We start from the raw sequence: 18962 nt of genomic DNA, 5'->3' as shown, positions 1-18962 counted from the left end.
TTACACAAAAGCAAGAGGGTTTAATGTAATTTTAAAGAGAATATTTTCAGTATAACGTGTCTTCACTTATTCACTCATTTTGACTTTACTGTCCGTTTTACTTGAAGTAATAGTAAATCCTAGCATTTGTGAAACGCTAGGATTTACCAGTGGAACAAATAAAGGGGGTATTCAGTCATGAAGTATAAAATACTTCATGCTGAAAGTTCCTTTATTTGTCTAAAGCGTTCGCCGGCTGAGCGCCTCAGGCAGCCCACGGCAGAATGATATTTTGCTGTGAGGTGATCTTAACCAATAGCGTGCTAGCTATCCGGCATAATGCCAGCTGGCCCACAGGTCTAAGAGGAGGAAATGTCACCTCACAGCAAAATAGCATTCTGCCGTGGGCTTCCTGAGGAGCTCATTGCAGCGAACACTTTAAACAAATAAGGATTTTTCCGCATTAAGTTTCCAATATTAATAAAGGAGATTGCAGACATAACAAATATGTATTGAAGTGTTACTACACAGAAACTATTTATTGTTTTAGCGAATGCAAAGTCTATGTTGTGAACCGAGATCGGAGATAAGTGGCGATGTTTGCAGATTTTTTGCTGAAACTGCAATCCCTAATATTTCCTATGGGAGACATATTACAGCTTGTCAGAACAAAGAGGGTCATCCCACTTTCTTTGAATATACAACTGGACCCACAGATTGCAAGACTGGTGAGGCCAAAAAAGCACTTTCTTGTGGGTCTGACAATGCTATGTTCATCAGGGCCTTAAAGAGAACAATTGAACATTAACATTTTATCTCTCCTAGCCCCCACTAGGAGTGTTTTTTCTTCTGATCATTGGGAACAAATAAAGGGGGGTTAAAGGGACAGTACACTGTAAAATTGTTTTTCCATAAATGTATTTTAAATGACTTGTTATACCAACTGCAGAGTATAAAATATTTGAGAAATTGCATTTTCGGGTTTATTTGTGTATCTGAAGTAGCTGGTTTTGTGCTTTGAAACCACAGCCTATTACAATGGGTTGAGCTTCAGGTAATATCAGATCTCATTATGTTATCACTTTCATGTACACAGACTTGCTCCCTTATCTTATATTTGTCTGGAACACCAAAGCTCAATACATAGAGAGAACAATGGAAAATTATCATTTTATTACTTAACTATCATGCCCCCCACTGAGGGTGTAATCTCTTCTGCTGGCTGTGTTTACTAAGGCCTGTCAATAGCATATACGCCAGTATCAAAACTTTCAGTATAGGTTGGGAAACCACAAGCTAAATCAGCTATTTCAAATGCTGAAATATGAGTAAAGGAGCTACTTGCAACCAATTTAATACACTCTAGCAGGTAAAAAGGATCATTGGGAATAATTTAAAGGGGAGAAAGTTTTTGGGTGAACTGTCCCTTTAAGGATAGGGTACACTGTCTTTTTAAGATCTATTGCCTCTTTCATTCAACTATTGGGGCTGTTAGTTTGTTCAAATAGTCATTTGTACTTACTGTTACTGAGACTGGAAACTTTAAAATAAGAATTTTTAATTACCCTGCAACCAAAAAATGTAAATCCATGATCTAGTTTTATTTTTCAACACAGTCCCTAATTCAACTCAACACATTTCTACAAGTAAATGTTTCAATTTTCCAATGAAGTTGACATTTTAGTCACTTGTTATAATTTCTCCATGCTGCAGGAAGTCATAAATTTAATTTCTCTCTGTATCTCAAAACACGACTGGAAGAACCCAATTGTCTAAAATCTCTTTGTATCTTGTTGCATTAAGATGAGTATTTACCATCCGCGGCATTTAGAAAATGGTCAGCAGATAATCTGAACTATCTGATTCAAATGGTAGATCCGGTCTCCAATCATATAAGAACATTTGAATCCTTAAGTAACGAGTTTAATTTAGATAGGAGATCTTTCTTTGCATATCTACAGATTAGACACTTTTATTACAATCAGAAAAATCCGGGAGGAGACTGCTGGAAATTAGGTTCATTGGATACTATTATTAGAAGATTCTCCAGAGGGGATCACTCCATTGCACCTATCTATAGACTACTAATACTTAAGGAGGCAGAGGCAAGGGTAGACAGTCTCGTATGTATTTGGAAATTAGACATTCCTGAAATAGATTCAGACCTCTTCCAATTAAGCTTAAATAGGATTAACAACTCCTCTAATTAGGGATGCACCGAAATTTCGGCCGCAGAAAGTTTTGGCCGAAAATGGCATTTCTGGCTATTTCGTTTTTCGTTTTTTTTGCCTGTTAGTTTCGGTAAAATTATTGTGTAGCATATTTCAAATTTGATACTAGCCTAGAGCTGCTGTTTAAGTTTATTACTTCACTTACTGTTCTGCATTTAATGAGTTTTCTAGGATTATACTTTATTTGGATAATTGGTAAAAAAAAACTGTTAAATATGATTATGTTACATAGAACTAAATGAAGAATAATGCAGTATATTGATATTTATAATTGTTTTAAGTAGGGATGCACCAAAATTTTGGTGATTTTGGTCAAAATGGCATTATTTTTTGCCTGTTTTTTTTTTTTTCTTGGTAAAATTATTGTTTAGCATATTATTGTTTTAAGATATTTTTGTCCAATTTTAGTGTGTTACTTTCAATAAAAGTGTGGGCTTTTTTTATTGGCTCTAATTATGCAAAAAAAAACTAAAAAAAATAATTTTAAAATAATTTGAAAAAATACATTTTCGGTATCAGTTTCGGTTTTCAGCCAAGTGCATCCCGGATTTTCGGATTCAGTTTCGGTCCAGAATTTCCATTTCGGTGCATCACTACCCCTAATAATATGGCAATAAGAGAATCACACCTGAAACTCTTGAATAGAGCCTACCTAACCCCCAGCAGAATGGGTAAATGGAAAGGAGAGATGGCATGTTATAGATGCAAATTTCCTCTGGCTGACCTATTCCATGTTTTTTATACATGTCCAAAAATCATTAAATTATGGAAACAAGTGGAATACTGGTTAAATAGATTTTTGACCGATAAGGTTTTGCTCAGCCCGCTATCTATCTTTTTTCTGGTCCAGGACCAGACTCAGAATAAATCCCTGATTAATACTGTAATCTTATTAGTCAGACAATTGATTTTAAAAGTATGGAAGAACAAAAATGCCCCTACTATAGCGTCTGTGGTAGGTAATATTCAACACCAAAAAGCGGAAATCTCTAACTATGTGGCAAAGGTAAAGAAAGAGAACATGAGGAAAGATTTAGACCTCTCAGATAAAGTGAGGGAGGCATATATCTTGGTTAGGGAAAGACCCTGTAAATTGAATACAGATAAATACTTCCAGGCAAAGAAAGAAAGAGAGACGTTCCTTCTGGGAGAGGCACAGGTACTCTCATATAAGAGTAGTGCTAGATTTGCTAAATATGGAAAAAAAGTTGGCAAATACATGGCCTCTCTGTTTAAAAGACAGTCTAGGAGGAAATCAATAGCAGCAATTAGAGAGAAGGATCAAGTATATACAGATCAAGGCCGAATACTGCAATTATTTCAGAGGTTTTACACTAACTTATATACTTCACAATGTCCGGACTCAGAGGACATTATAAATTTTTTGGAAGATATCAATTTCCCAAAAATTACAGGAGAGGATAGTGAGGGTCTGAATAGACCAATAACAGAGAGGGAAATACAAAGAACCATCAATTCAATGGCTAGAGGAAAAGCTCCTGGCCCAGACTGTTTACCGGTCGAATTTTATCAAATCCTGCGAACAGAGATAGGCCCGGTACTGACCGATCTTTATAATACATATTATGGAACAGATAAACAAATTTCAGAGAACTTTCAGAGGGCTAATATAATCTTAATTCCAAAGATCAATAAAGATCCATCGGATATGACTTCATATAGGCCCATTTCACTTCTCGGCTTTGATTACAAGATACTGATGAAACTTCTGGCGGAAAGACTGAAATCTTTGCTACCAGCGATAGTGCATCAGGACCAGGCAGGCTTCGTTATGGGGAGAGCGTCTGAATTTAATGTAAGGAAAATTCTTCAGGTCATCAAGCGGTTTGGGGGAGACTGCACTGTCCTGCCGGAGGCCTTCCTGCTATCCTTGGATGCAGAGAAGGCCTTCGACAGGGTGGAGTGGCCCTTCTTGATCCAGGTCCTGGAGAGATTTGGATTTAGGGGCCTCTTTAGGGATTTTATCGTTAAGGTATATTCAGATATTAAGGCCTCTTTGTTGATTAATAACTCTATGTCTAACTCATTTATGCTAACTAGAGGCACCCGTCAGGGATGCCCGATGTCTCCGTTATTGTTTGATCTTATAATAGAACCTCTGGCTATCAAATTAAGAAATATGTTGATCGGAATAAATATAGACCAGGTAAAATTTAAAACTGCTCTATTCGCAGATGACCTTCTGCTATTTGTTGCTGAGCCAAGAAAACAGATTAGTGCTATTATTAATCTGCTCGAACAATACGGTAGAGCCTCAGGGTATAAAACAAACCTCTTGAAGTCCAAAATCTTGTGGCTGAAGCACGATTTAGGGGAAGCACAACCCTTTCAGTTTATAGAAACGAACTCGCTGGAATATCTGGGGTTGAAGATCTCTGCTAATACAGCAGATTGGTATAAAGATAATTTTGTATCAATACTGAGGGATAGCAGAGAAAAATTAAAATCATGGGTCTCACTCCCGGTTTCACTGACAGGTAAGATAGCTCTCTATAAGATGTTTATTGTCCCTAAGATTCTGTACACTTTGAGGATGTTTCCTCTCTTAATAAATAAGACTGATCTACGTCTCTTTAATCAAGCTCTGAGAGCGTTTCTTTGGAGCGGGAGAAAGCCAAGACTGAAACTAGCCAAGTTATATCAACCTTATTTTAAAGGCGGGCTCGCTTTACCCGATCTAGAGAGATATAATCAGGCTGCCATCTTAAGATTCCCTATAGATTGGCTAACAAGATCCTTTGTATACTCGGATGAGATTCTTGAGAATCAAGTCTGTACCCCGCTCTCCTTAAATTATATTCTATTTGCTTCAAATAAAGAATTAGGAAAGAGATTAATGGAACACCCTCTGTATAGAGATATAATAATAGTCTGGAGAAGGTTAACAAAATCGGTTGGAATGAGGCAGAATATCTCAAAGTGGCTGCCGATAACTGGCAATACACACTTCCCTTTAGGCAATATGGTGGACACTTTTAAAAAATGGTCACCAGGAAGACCACTTATAGTGAAAGACTTCTATGACTCTGAGTCAAATAAAGTTTACACATTTGATAGATTTCAAGAGATTTTTCCGGAAGCTCAGAAAAAACATATATTCTATTTTATTCAAGTAAAAGGCTATATCCTTAAACTAGTGAATTTGGATCCCCAGATGTGGGAACAACACCCGCTGGTTGATCTGGTAAAGGTTAGGAAGGGATTATTATCCTTTATCTATAAATTTCTGGTATCCCTGGAAGAAACATCGGTTCTAGCAGATTTGACTTCCCAGTGGCTAACACTGGTTGATTCTCCTGATCTTGAAACAATACTCTTAAAGAGTGTGAAGACTGCACAGAGGTTGTTTTCCTCGTCTTATTATAGGGAAATTCAATTTAGGGTGATACACAGAGATTATTTAATTCCTCGGAGAGTGGCCAAGTGGAACAAAAATGTGTTTAATATCTGCTCTAAATGCCACTTTCATGACCCTGACTTGATTCATCTAGTCTGGGGATGCCCTAAGGTAAATCAATTTTGGATGAAGGTAGAATATTTTCTCTCTAATATAGTAAAAAAAAAGATCCAGCTAACACGAGACTCTATTCTTTTTTTAAGATCCCACGCCGCTTGGGATAAAGATGTTGATTTTATACTAATAGCATTAACAATTATTAGAACACTTCTCTTCAAATATTGGATTTCTTGTAAGACACCCACTATCCCAGAAGTGAGGAAAGCATTATTAGACTCATCAATCAAAGCAGCATATGAATCAAAATTGGAGGGGCCCTCAGGAGAGAAATTCTGTAGAAGGTGGAGAGTTTTCGTGGGCTTTCAGGGAAACGACTTCGTACAATATATAGAACAAATCATCAACATTAAATTAGATTAGGGGGGGTGGGGGGTTGCGGGGGGATGAGAGGAGAGAGGGAATATTCTTCCTTACTACTACTTTTTTTATTTTTTTATTATTATTATTGAGTTGTCCGGGAAAGGGTCATGGCTACTTGGCTTTTGTCCCTTCTTATATATTGTTTTTTTATGCTGTAATCTCCATGCATGGAGAAATGTGTGTTATGTGTGTGTTGCTTGTATTTGTCTTCTTTCTTTTTTGTACAATAAAAATAAAAAAAAAATAAAAAAATATTCAACACCAAATGGTGATAGAACAATATGATCCACTAATATTTGAGGAAAAAAATTTAAAAAACTATCTACAAAAATGGGACAAAGTAATCATGGGCCAGCCTAGAGAGGTTCAATTACAGCTTCTAGGATATTTTCGCAAGTCACCGGACTTTCTACAACTAATACTCTCAGATAGATATCCCGAATTTTGGAGACAACATTTTTTTTGAGGACGGGGGTAGAGAGTTAGGGAGTTATTCCCTTTTTTCTTTTTTTTTTTTTTTTTTTTTTTAGCAAAGTATGGTTAATTTAGGTTTAGGTTCCTTACAGAGTAAGAAACAAAAGAGTCTGTATATTGTTAATATGGTTTTTGTGAGATTACCCTGATTTCTGTATTACTCTGTTTCATGAACATTGTTCTTTTTGTGTTTTTTTTTTTTTTTGTCTTTTCCTTTTCTGTAATTGTATACTGCAATAAAAATTATATTTAAAAAAAACAAACAAACAAACAAAAAAAAAAAAAAAGATGAGTATTTACTGGAACTTAAGGGCGTTGCCCATACCGTGAATAACAGCCCCAAACCATTCTTCCTCCTCCACTAAACGTTATAGTAGGCCCTATACATTCCAGTAGGTAGCATTCTCCTGGTATCCACCACACCCAGATTCCCTCATCAGACTGCCAGATAGTGAACTGTGATTCATCACTCCAGAGAACACATTCCCAGAGTCCAGTGTTTTACAGCACTCCAGCCAACGCTTGCCATTGCACATGTTGAGGTGAGGCTTGATTACAGCTGCTCAGCCATGAAAACCACTTTCAAGAAGCTTCTGACTCACAGTTCTTGTGCTGATGTTGCTTCCAGAGGCAGTTTTAACCTTTGTAGTGAGTGATGCAATACATGCGCTATTCCCACTATGTGAATTTGTGTGATCTACAGCCTGGGATGTTGTTGCTCCTAATAAAGTCAAAATGCCCAGTAGTACCAGTGTATCAGAATGTAGGGTACAAAACTGCAACAGAGCTCCAGTGTCAGTATAGTCCCCAGATGGAATTGTAAAGCAGCAGCACACCAACTGATTAACTTATAGCATATTTATTGTGCAAAAAACAAAAACGGCTCCTAGACACTCCCACATCACAATAATAGCACTTTTGTCTGGGGCAGATCTAATAGGGCAGACATTTCACAAACTCACAAGCAAAGGTGACTTCCTATGACAGCATCCTATGACAGTATCATGTTTACAGTCACTGAGCTCTTCAAGTACAAGTATTCCATGGATATGTGCTGGATTTATTTACCAATAAGCAATGGGTGTAACTGAAACACCTTAACTCAATAATTAGTAGGTGTGTCCACATACTTTTGAACACATAGTGTATGTTGGTACTTTCATAACAATAAATCTAGCAATGTAGTTGAGCTGAGCTTTATATGTCACAAGGTGGCGCCCTTACCTAATCTCTTTATTGCACTGTACACTAACAGATGAAAGACTAATAAAACACTAAAATATTTATATTTTTTAGTGACATATTTCTCTGGAAATAAGAATTTAAATCATATTCAGCAGGGCGAAGGGTTGGTAGGATCCTAGAATATCTCACTTTTATTTAGAAAGTGACAACCTAAAGGGACATTTCACCCCCCAAAAATCTCCCCTTTAAATTTATCCCAATTATCCATTTTACTTCCTGGAGTATATTAAATTGTTTACAAGTAGCTCCTTTACCATTATTTCATCATTTGAAATAGCTGATTTAGCCTGTGGTATCCCACCTATACTGAAAGCTTCTATACCAGAGTCTATTGATAAGCCTAAGTAAACACAGCTAACAGAAAAAATTACACTCTCAGTGTAATTTTCCATTGTTCTCTCTGTATATTGAGCTTTGGTTTTCCAGACAAATATAAGATAAGGAAGCAAGTATGTGTACACAAAGTGATAACATAATGAGATCTGATATTACCTGAAGCACAACCCTTTATACACAAATAAACCTGAAAATGCAATTTCTTATATATTTTATAATCTGCAGCTGGTATAACAAGTCATTGAAAATACATTAATATAAAAACAATTTTACAGTGTACTGTCCCTTGAAATTAAGATTGACTGGTTATGTGCTCAGGCTGTGTTAACCTGGCCTTACTAAACTACAGCTTTCTATAACTATGTGTGAGATAAACTACTTATCGCCATCGTTTCAGATCGGAATTCAGTTATAAATGCACTGTAAAGACCTTGTAATCACGGCACTGGTGTTGTCTTGTTATAGAGTAACATAAACATAAACGTCTTTACTACAATTGTTTTTCAATAGCCAAATTCCACCCACCACTTGCCTCATTTGGAGGATCCAATCTGGGCTTGAATCCACAGCTGACAAGACTAGCCATGGCCTATTGCTTGTATAGAAACATTGCTTTGCATTGGTTATCTGTAAAAGCCAATTAGAAAAATGTATGTAATAGGGTTAGCCTTGATAAGTCTGTAGTATGCCTTTTCAGCTCAGACACTTTTAAAATTTAAATTACATTAAAAGGAGCAAAATAAATAATGAAAGTATGTTGTGAAAATGCTATGTATAACTAAAAAATGTTATATTAAAATCTCAAGGTATTAAAGGGACAGTCTACACCTTAGTCATCTTAAAGTCTTACCTTAGATTAAACTGCAGATATGTTCCTGCACCCTTTCTATATCATGCAGCAGGAACAGTAAAAAAAAGTTATTTTAAAATGAATAGTGTTTCTGGCCAGTTTGAAATGGCTGCCAAGCTCTGCCCACTGATGACATCATGGTCTGGGCTGCATCTAGACACTGCTGAATAGCTTTAACAGTCTGTTGAATACAACTAGTGAGCCTTTTGTGATTGGATGCCATATGCAGCCCAGATCATGATGTCATCAGTGGGCTGAGCTTGGCAGCCATTTCAAAGTAGCCAAAAACAATTTTCATTTTAAAATAACTTTTTTACCATTCCTTCTGCATGGTATAGAAAAGTGCAGGAGGCTATTTGCAGCTTAATCTAAAGTAAGACTTTAAGATGACCAAGGTGTAGACTGTCCCTTTAACTGTTGCTTTAACTATAATCCAGGCCAGCCTGATCTTGGCTGAATTATGTGTGGACCTGAATCACCAGGGATGGTAACATCAAAATTAAACTTAAATGGATTAGATAAAGCATGACATTTTAGACAATTTTCCATTTTACTTCTATTATCAATTTTGCTTAGTTCTCTTAGTATCCTTTATTAAAGAATAATCCCAGATGAGCTCATGAGTGTGCATTTGTCTTTAGACATCTGAGGCAGTGTGTGCAATGTTTGTAGCTATTTTATACATAGCAAACTACTGCCATAGAATGCTAAAGACAAGTGCCTTCTCCTATCAGCCAACATACTCTTCAACATACAAAAAAACAAAGCAAATTTTATAATAGAAGTAAACTGGATTTTTTTTAAATTGTATTCTTTAGCTGAATCATGAATATTTAACTTCTTTAGAAACGGGAGTTGTTGAGAAAAACTTACCCAAAGTACTGAATAATTTAGAGCATTTTTGCTATCACTCCATTTAAATAGAAATAGAACTTAATATTTTTTAGTAGACAAACCAAGGTATTGATCTAGGCCCATTTTGATATATTTCATGCCACTGTTTCACTGCCAAATGCGATCATATTAAAAAAATAGTTAACTTTTTCACAAACTTTTAGGTTTCTCACTGAAATTATTTACTTACTGAGTGTGCAATCAACAAATGGTTGTAAAAGCTTCTCTTCAGAAATAGCTTTGCCATTCTTTTTTGGCAATTAGAAGGCCACTATTGCAGTTACACACCACACACTAACATTTTCGGCTGTGAAGGAGTTAATCGGGTTGCTTGTATTGATAATTTTAGCGTAGAGAATACCCTCCCATCTGACACCTCCCACCCCCCTGATCCATATCTTCTTCAAACAGCTCTCTTCCCACCCTCACACCCCACTGGTCACCAACATCTTAGGTATTTTCAGCCAATCTGCCAGTATGCAGTTTTAGGGCATTTATTTTATTAATATTTTTTTACTGATCCTTCCCAAACAGCTCTCTAACCCACACCCTCTCACTAGAAGCTGCCATTTTAGTTCTAGTTAAAAAAAAATTAATTCTTTATTACATTGTATTTATTAATAAAAAAAATGTTTATTGTAGTTTAGTGATTCTCCCTCCAGCATTCCTCCTTCAAGCGATCATCATTTGGGAACCCCTTCCCTCCCAGTCCCTTTCCACAGCATAGTGAACCAATCCTTCCTACTTCCTCACCAAACATTTTTCCTCTTGCGATGTGCCACCTGCACCCTTCCTTCCTTCCCACACCATCCACGGTATTACTGCAAGCCAATTAAGAGACTGTCTGTATCAGCAATCTGCCTTCATATGTTAAAGAAAAAAACAATCACTTCTTCCTTACCATATGAAGGCAGATGCCTTCTGCCACTGACTGCAGTCTTGACATTGAGGACCGCAGCATTATCCAGAAGGTTGGACATATCTACTATGTCAACAGGGTACACTGAGCAAAGTACTCTGTGACATTGTACCTACGTCCACATGTTTTAAGGGGTTAATTTTGACATTATCATCTCTTTAATAAGCATTGAACTGGGTGCTTTCATAATCCTAATATATATATATATATATATATATATATATATATATATATATATATATATATATATATATATTTATAAAAAGTATATAGACATAAGAAAAAAGCACAAAAGCACAACATTATGAACTAGAGTGATTTAATAATGACTTAGGGTAAATATACTTTATCATGTGATCTTTTTAAAGAGTCTAGCAAACACCTCTGCTTAATAAGATTAGATAAAGAATTAACATAAACACTTCACACACTTTTAGATTTGAGCCAACACAAAGATTTATTTTGTTAGATGCTCGTTGGAAATGCAATCATATTTTTTTTTTTTTTACTGCTAGACAAAAAATATGTAATAAAGTGATCGACAATCCCAGGTAGGCACAGTTACTAGAATTTAACTTTTGGCTCCTAACTTTTTGGATTATTCTACACACACACACATATAGGGGCATATGTATCAAGCTCCGTCATCAGGCTCGCCAGAAACAGCAGTTATGAAGCAGCGGTCACAAAGACCGCTGCTCCATAACTTGTCCACCTGCTCTGAGCAGGCGGACAGACATCGCCGGAAATCAACCTGATCGAGTACGATCGGGTTGATTGACACCCCCCTACTGGCGGCCTACCAGCTCCAGAGCAAAACATATGGAGAGTAAATTTATAATACACAGACAATAAAAAAAAATAGGTTTTCCTAATTCATAAATATAGGCTACAGAATTTTAAATAATAACAATTAAAAGTGTAAATAATTGATGTTATATGAAATATATTATCAACTGTAGTGGTCCATCTGCAAAATGTTATTAGAAATGTAATAATGTATTATAATTTTAAATAATGAATTTAAAAATGTTGATGAAAAACAATATTTTCATTTATTTTGAGACACAAACCCACTAAAAAATTATGGCCTAGATTTGGAGTTTGGCGGTAGCGAACCAGCGTTAGAGGCTCCTAACGCTGGTTTTAGGCTACCTCCGGTATTTGAAGTCAGTTAAAAAAGGGTCTAACGCTCACTTTTCAGCCGCGACTTTTCCATACCGCAGATCCCCTTACGTCAATTGCGTATCCTATCTTTTCAATGGGATTTTTCTAACTCCGGTATTTAGAGTCGTGTCTGAAGTGAGCGTTAGAATTCTAACGACAAAACTCCAGCCGCAGAAAAAAGTCAGTAGTTAAGAGCTTTCTGGGCTAACGCCGGTTCAGAAAGCTCTTAACTACTGTACTCTAAAGTACACTAACACCCATAAACTACCTATGTACCCCTAAACCGAGGTCCCCCCACATCGCCGCAACTCGATTACATTTGTTTAACCCCTAATCTGCCGACCGCCACCTACGTTATCCTTATGTACCCCTAATCTGCTGCCCCTAACACCGCTGACCCCTATATTATATCGATTAACCCCTAATCTGCCCCCCAAAACGTCGCCGCCAGCTACCTACACTTATTAACCCCTAATCTGCCCTCCGCACGCCGCCGCCAGCTACATTATAGCTATGTACCCCTAATCTGCTGCCCTAACATCGCCGACCCCTATATTATATTTATTAACCCCTAACCTGCCCCCCACAACGTCGCCGCCACCTACCTACAATAATTAACCCCTAATCTGCCGACCGCAAAGAGCCGCCACCTACATTATAGCTATGTACCCCTAATCTGCTGCCCCTAACACCGCCGACCCCTATATTATATTTATTAACCCCTAACCTGCCCTCCCTAACATCGCCGACACCTAACTTCAATTATTAACCCCTAATCTGCCGACCGAATCTCGCCGCTATTCTAATAAATGTATTAACCCCTAAAGCTAAGTCTAACCCTAACACTAACACCCCCCTAAATTAAATATAATTTTAATCTAACAAAATTAATTAACTCTTATTAAATAAATTATTCCTATTTAAAGCTAAATACTTACCTGTAAAATAAATCCTAATATAGCTACAACATAAATTATAATTATTTTATAGCTATTTTAGGATTAATATTTATTTTACAGGTAACTTTGTATTTATTTTAACCAGGTACAATAGCTATTAAATAGTTAAGAACTATTTAATAGCTAAAATAGTTAAAATAATTACAAATTTACCTGTAAAATAAATCCTAACCTAAGTTACAATTAAACCTAACACTACACTATCAATAAATTAATTAAATAAAATACCTACAATTACCTACAATTAAACCTAACACTACACTATCAATAAATAAATTAAATACAATACCTACAAATAACTACAATGAAATAAACTAACTAAAGTACAAAAAATAAAAAAGAACTAAGTTACAAAAAATAAAAAAAATATTTACAAACATAAGAAAAATATTACAACAATTTTAAACTAATTACACCTACTCTAAGCCCCCTAATAAAATAACAAAGCCCCCCAAAATAAAAAAAATGCCCTACCCTATTCTAAATTACTAAAGTTCAAAGCTCTTTTACCTTACCAGCCCTGAACAGGGCCCTTTGCGGGGCATGCCCCAAGAAGTTCAGCTCTTTTGCCTGTAAAAAAAAACATACAATACCCCCCCAACATTACAACCCACCACCCACATACCCCTAATCTAACCCAAACCCCCCTTAAATAAACCTAACACTAAGCCCCTGAAGATCATCCTACCTTGTCTTCACCATACCAGGTTCACCGATCCGTCCTGGCTCCAAAATCTTCATCCAACCCAAGCGGGGGCTGGCGATCCATCATCCGGCGGCTGAAGAGGTCCAGAAGAGGCTCCAAAGTCTTCATCCTATCCGGGAAGAAGAGTAGATCCGGACCGGCAACCATCATCTTCCAAGCGGCATCTTCTATCTTGATCGGAACAGCCAATAGAATGCGAGCTCAATCTGATTGGCTGATTGGATCAGCCAATCGGATTGAACTTGATTCTGATTGGCTGATTCCATCAGCCAATCAGAATATTCCTACCTTAATTCCGATTGGCTGATAGAATCCTATCAGCCAATCGGAATTCGAGGGACGCCATCTTGGATGACGTCCCTTAAAGGAACCGTCATTCTTCAGTTGGACGTCGCCGGATGAAGATGGGTCCGCGGTGGAGGTCTTCAGGATGGAGCCGGTCCTCATCGGATGAAGATAGAAGATGCCGCTTGGAAGATGATGGTTGCCGGTCCGGATCTACTCTTCTTCCCGGATAGGATGAAGACTTTGGAGCCTCTTCTGGACCTCTTCAGCCGCCGAATGATGGATCGCCTGTTCAGGGCTGGTAAGGTAAAAGAGCTTTGAACTTTAGTAATTTAGAATAGGGTAGGGCATTTTTTATTTTGGGGGCTTTGTTATTTTATTAGGGGGCTTAGAGTAGGTGTAATTAGTTTAAAATTGTTGTAAGATTTTCCTTATGTTTGTAAATATTTTTTTATTTTTTGTAATTTAGTTCTTTTTTATTTTTTGTACTTTAGTTAGTTTATTTCATTGTAGTTATTTGTAGATATTGTATTTAATTAATGTATTGATAGTGTAGTGTTAGGTTTAATTGTAGGTAATTGTAGATATTTTATTTAATTAATTTAATGATAGTGTAGTGTTAGGCTTAATTGTAACTTAGGTTAGGATTTATTTTACAGTTAATTTTGTTATTATTTTAACTAGGTAACTATTAAATAGTTATTAACTATTTAATAGCTATTGTACCTGGTTAAAATAATTACAAAGTTACCTGTAAAATAAATATTAATCCTAAAATAGCTATAATATAATTATAATTTATAGTGTAGCTATATTAGGATTTATTTTACAGGTAAGTATTTAGCTTTAAATAGGAATAATTTATTTAATAAGAGAGGGGGGTGTTAGTGTTAGGGTTAGACTTAGCTTTAGGGGTTAATACATTTATTAGAATAGCGGTGAGCTCCAGTCGGCAGATTAGGGGTTAATAATTGAAGTTAGGTGTCGGCGATGTTAGGGAGGGCAGATTAGGGGTTAATACTATTTATTATAGGGTTAGTGAGGCGGATTAGGGGTTAATAACTTTATTATAGTAGCGCTCAGGTCCGCTCGGCAGATTAGGGGTTAATAAGTGTAGGCAGGTGGAGGCGACGTTGTGGGGGGCAGATTAGGGGTTAATTAATATAATATAGGTGTCGGCGGTGTTAGGGGCAGCAGATTAGGGGTACATAGGGATAATGTAAGTAGCGGTGGTTTACGGAGCGGCAGATTAGGGGTTAATAATAATATGCAGGGGTCAGCGATAGCGGGGGCGGCAGATTAGGGGTTAATAAGTGTAAGGTTAGGGGTGTTTAGACTCGGGGTACATGTTAGAGTGTTAGGTGCAAACGTAGGAAGTGTTTCCCCATAGCAAACAATGGGGCTGCGTTAGTAGCTGAACGCGGCTTTTTTGCAGGTGTTCGCAGGTTTTTTTTCAGCTCAAACAGCCCCATTGTTTCCTATGGGGGAATCGTGCACGAGCACGTTTTTGAGGCTGGCCGCGTCCGTAAGCAACTCTGGTATCGAGAGTTGCAGTGGCGTTAAATATGCTCTACGCTCCTTTTTTGGAGCCTAACGCAGCCATTCTGTGGACTCTCAATAACAGAGTTATTTTAAAGGTGCGGCCAGAAAAAAGCCAGAGTTAGCTACGCGGGTCCTTACCAACAAAACTCTAAATCTAGCCGTATGTGTGTAGATACAAGGAACTGTGCAATGCAGGATACTAAGGTTTGAATAGTCACAAGCAAACAAGCTTAGTCATGATTTCGTTGTACAAACAATTGAAGCCAAAGGAAATTAATTACATCAGTTTTTAATAGACAACAATTGGTAGACTAATTGAAATAGATAGGATTACATCTTTTAAACAACGCTTACTCAATGAAATTGATTTTCCTATCGTGATGTAAATAATAAGACCTTAAAATTAAATTATTTTTTAATAATATTTGTCTGATATGCATGAAATAAAAGTACATTTTTAATTGATCGATTTTAAATTTTCTAAATCTATTTCGTTATATTTTTAAATCTAATGTATATTTTAAATTAATGAACCATATAAATGATTGAAAATGCATATTCTAAAAGCTTAGTTACAAAATTTATAATCACAAACGTTGGTTAGAAATAGATATGTGATTATTATTATATAAGTTTTTACATGACAGAAGCATAAAACCCTTTTATATACAGGTGGCCCTCGTTTTGCAACGGTTCAATTTACACCGTTTCAGAATAACAACCTTTTTTCCAGTCATGTGACTGCTATTGAAAAGCATTGACAAGCAGTGCATTTATTAAAATAGCCAGTAAGTGGAGCTGTCCGTTTGTGTTGCAGCAAAGCCAAGCAAGCTGAAATTAATCAGTTTAACCAGACCTGAGCTATCGAGCATATTTCAAAGGAACAAGATCTTCCTGTCTATAAATCAGTTCAGATTGGAATGCATAGAAAGAACTGTTTGCAGAAAAATGCAAGTGAAGTCTGTGTTGTGTGATTATTTTATTAGGTTTATAATGCTGTTTAGCAAATGTTTTTGCTAATTTAACTTAGTTTAATTATATATTCTGTGTTGTGTGATTATTTTATTAGGTTTATAATGCTGTTTAGCATTTAAAGTCTTCATTTCAAAGCTTTAAAAATAATGTATTAGGTGTTACTTATGACAATTTTGAGAGGGGCCTGGAACCTATCTCCCTCACTTCCCACTGACTTACATTATAAACTGGGTTTCAATTTACAACGGTTTCGATTTACAACCATTCCTTCTGGAACCTAACCCCGGCGTAAACTGAGGGCTACCTGTACTTTAAACTATAACGTTGGCAAAAGAAGATAAAAATAAAAACTTCATCATTATTACTGGATTTGCAATTAAACAGTTGTAAGCAGTCTGTCACTTCAAAACCGCTATTTCAATGCTCTAAATATATCGTTACAATCACACAAAGTTTGCGGAGCATAGATACTTACTTGCAGTTCCTGGTAAATACCGGAAGGTTGTGGATGCAGGCTTTATATGCGCATGCTTAGAGCGTGTACGCGCAGCGCTTCGAAAGCTAGCTGAAGTTGTTTTACGCATGCGCATATAAAAGACGCATGCGCATAAATTAACAATGACGTTAAGAAAAAGGGGCTGAACGCCACGGGGTACGGCAAATTATTAGTTTAGGCAAATGTCAATCACTGTAAGAAAAGCGGAACAAAATGGCGGGCGGAGGGAGAAAGCAAGACGTTTTTAGTTATAGAGGTATATACATCGATATAATATTATGTTTTTACAAAATTGATGACTTAAACTTATGCTATTTTTGGATGATAAAGCAGTTGTGATTGTCGACTATCAGTGAGTTTACATCCACTTACCGAATGGTGTTTTTCTTAAAAAAAAAAGGGGAATAAACCTCCTCTCCACCTCTCCCTCCCTACCGAATACATTTTTTTATTATTAATCAGAGTATTCACCATTTGCTATGGCTGTTTCCATATAAATAGTACCCCTAAATGGTGAAATTATTTATTTTTGTATTTCTTTAGGGAAACTGGTAATTATACTTTTCCATTTATGAAAAAATTGCTTAAAGTGAATGTAAATCATATGCTTTCTAATGAACATTATTAATTCCTAATATACTTGCAATGTAAACCGCAATATTTATTTTGGAAAATAAGCATCTTGTGATATTATAATTTAATTTATAACTTATCTACGTCTTGAACGCCAACTCCTCCCATCCTTGACTTCCTGTATTGCTTATAGAGCAGTCCCTCCTGCTCTCTTACGTAGGCTTGAAGCACGCTCCCGAGGAGACAACAATTTGCGCATGCGTTTTGAAACAGCTGTTAATATGCGCAAAAAATGTATTAACCCCTAAACCGCCGCTCCCGGACCCCGCCACCACCTAATAAAGTTATTAACCCCTAAACCGCCGCTCCTGGACCCCGCCGCCACCTAATAAAGTTATTAACCCCTAAACCGCCGCTCCCGGACCCCGCCGCCACCTAATAAAGTTATTAACCCCTAAACCGCCGCTCCCGGACCCCGCCGCCATCTACCTTATCTACCCCGCCGCCATCTACCCCGCCGCCATCTACCTTATCTACCCCGCCGCCATCTACCTTATCTACCCCGCCGCCATCTACCCCATCTACCCCGCCGCCATCTACCCCATCTACCCCGCCGCCATCAACCTTATCTACCCCGCCGCCATCTACCCCATCTACCCCGCTGCCATCTACCTTAGCTACCACACCGCCATCTACCTTACCTACCCCGCCGCCATCTACCCCATCTACCCCGCCGCCATCTACATTAGCTACCCTGCCGCCATCTACCCCGCCGCCATCTACCCCATCTACCCCGCCGCCATCTACCTTACCTACCCCACCGCCATCGACCTTACCTACCCCGCCGCTATCTACCCCATCTACCCCGCCGCCATCTACCCCGCCGCCATCTACCTTACCTACCCCGCCGCCATCTACCTTACCTACCCCGCCGCCATCTACCTTACCTACCCCGCCGCCATCTACCCATCTACCCCGCCGCCATCTACCCCGCCGCCATCTACCCCATCTACCCCGCCGCCATCTACCTTAGCTACCCCGATGCCATCTACCCCATCTACCCCGTTGCCATCTACCTTAGCTACCCCGCCGCCATCAACCCCATCTAACCCACCGCCATCTACCCCGCCGTCATCAACCCCATCTACCCCGCCGCCATCTACCCCGCCGCCATCAACCCCATCTACTCCGCCGTCATCAACCCCATCTACCCACCGCCGCCATCTACCCCGCCGCCATCAACCCCATCTACTCCGCCGCCATCAACCCCATCTACCCCGCCGCCATCTACCTTAGCTACCCCGCCGCCATCTACCTTAGCTACCCCGCCACCATCTACCCCGCCGCCATCTACCTTAGCTACCCTGCCGCCATCAACCCCATCTACCCCGCCGCCATCAACCCCATCTACCCCGCTGCCATCTACCTAATCT

This window comes from Bombina bombina, unplaced genomic scaffold (assembly GCF_027579735.1).
Source record: "Bombina bombina isolate aBomBom1 unplaced genomic scaffold, aBomBom1.pri scaffold_614, whole genome shotgun sequence".
Classification (NCBI taxonomy): domain Eukaryota; kingdom Metazoa; phylum Chordata; class Amphibia; order Anura; family Bombinatoridae; genus Bombina; species Bombina bombina.
The sequence above is the reverse complement of the archived record's forward strand: the minus strand, read 5'-3'. Positions refer to the sequence as shown.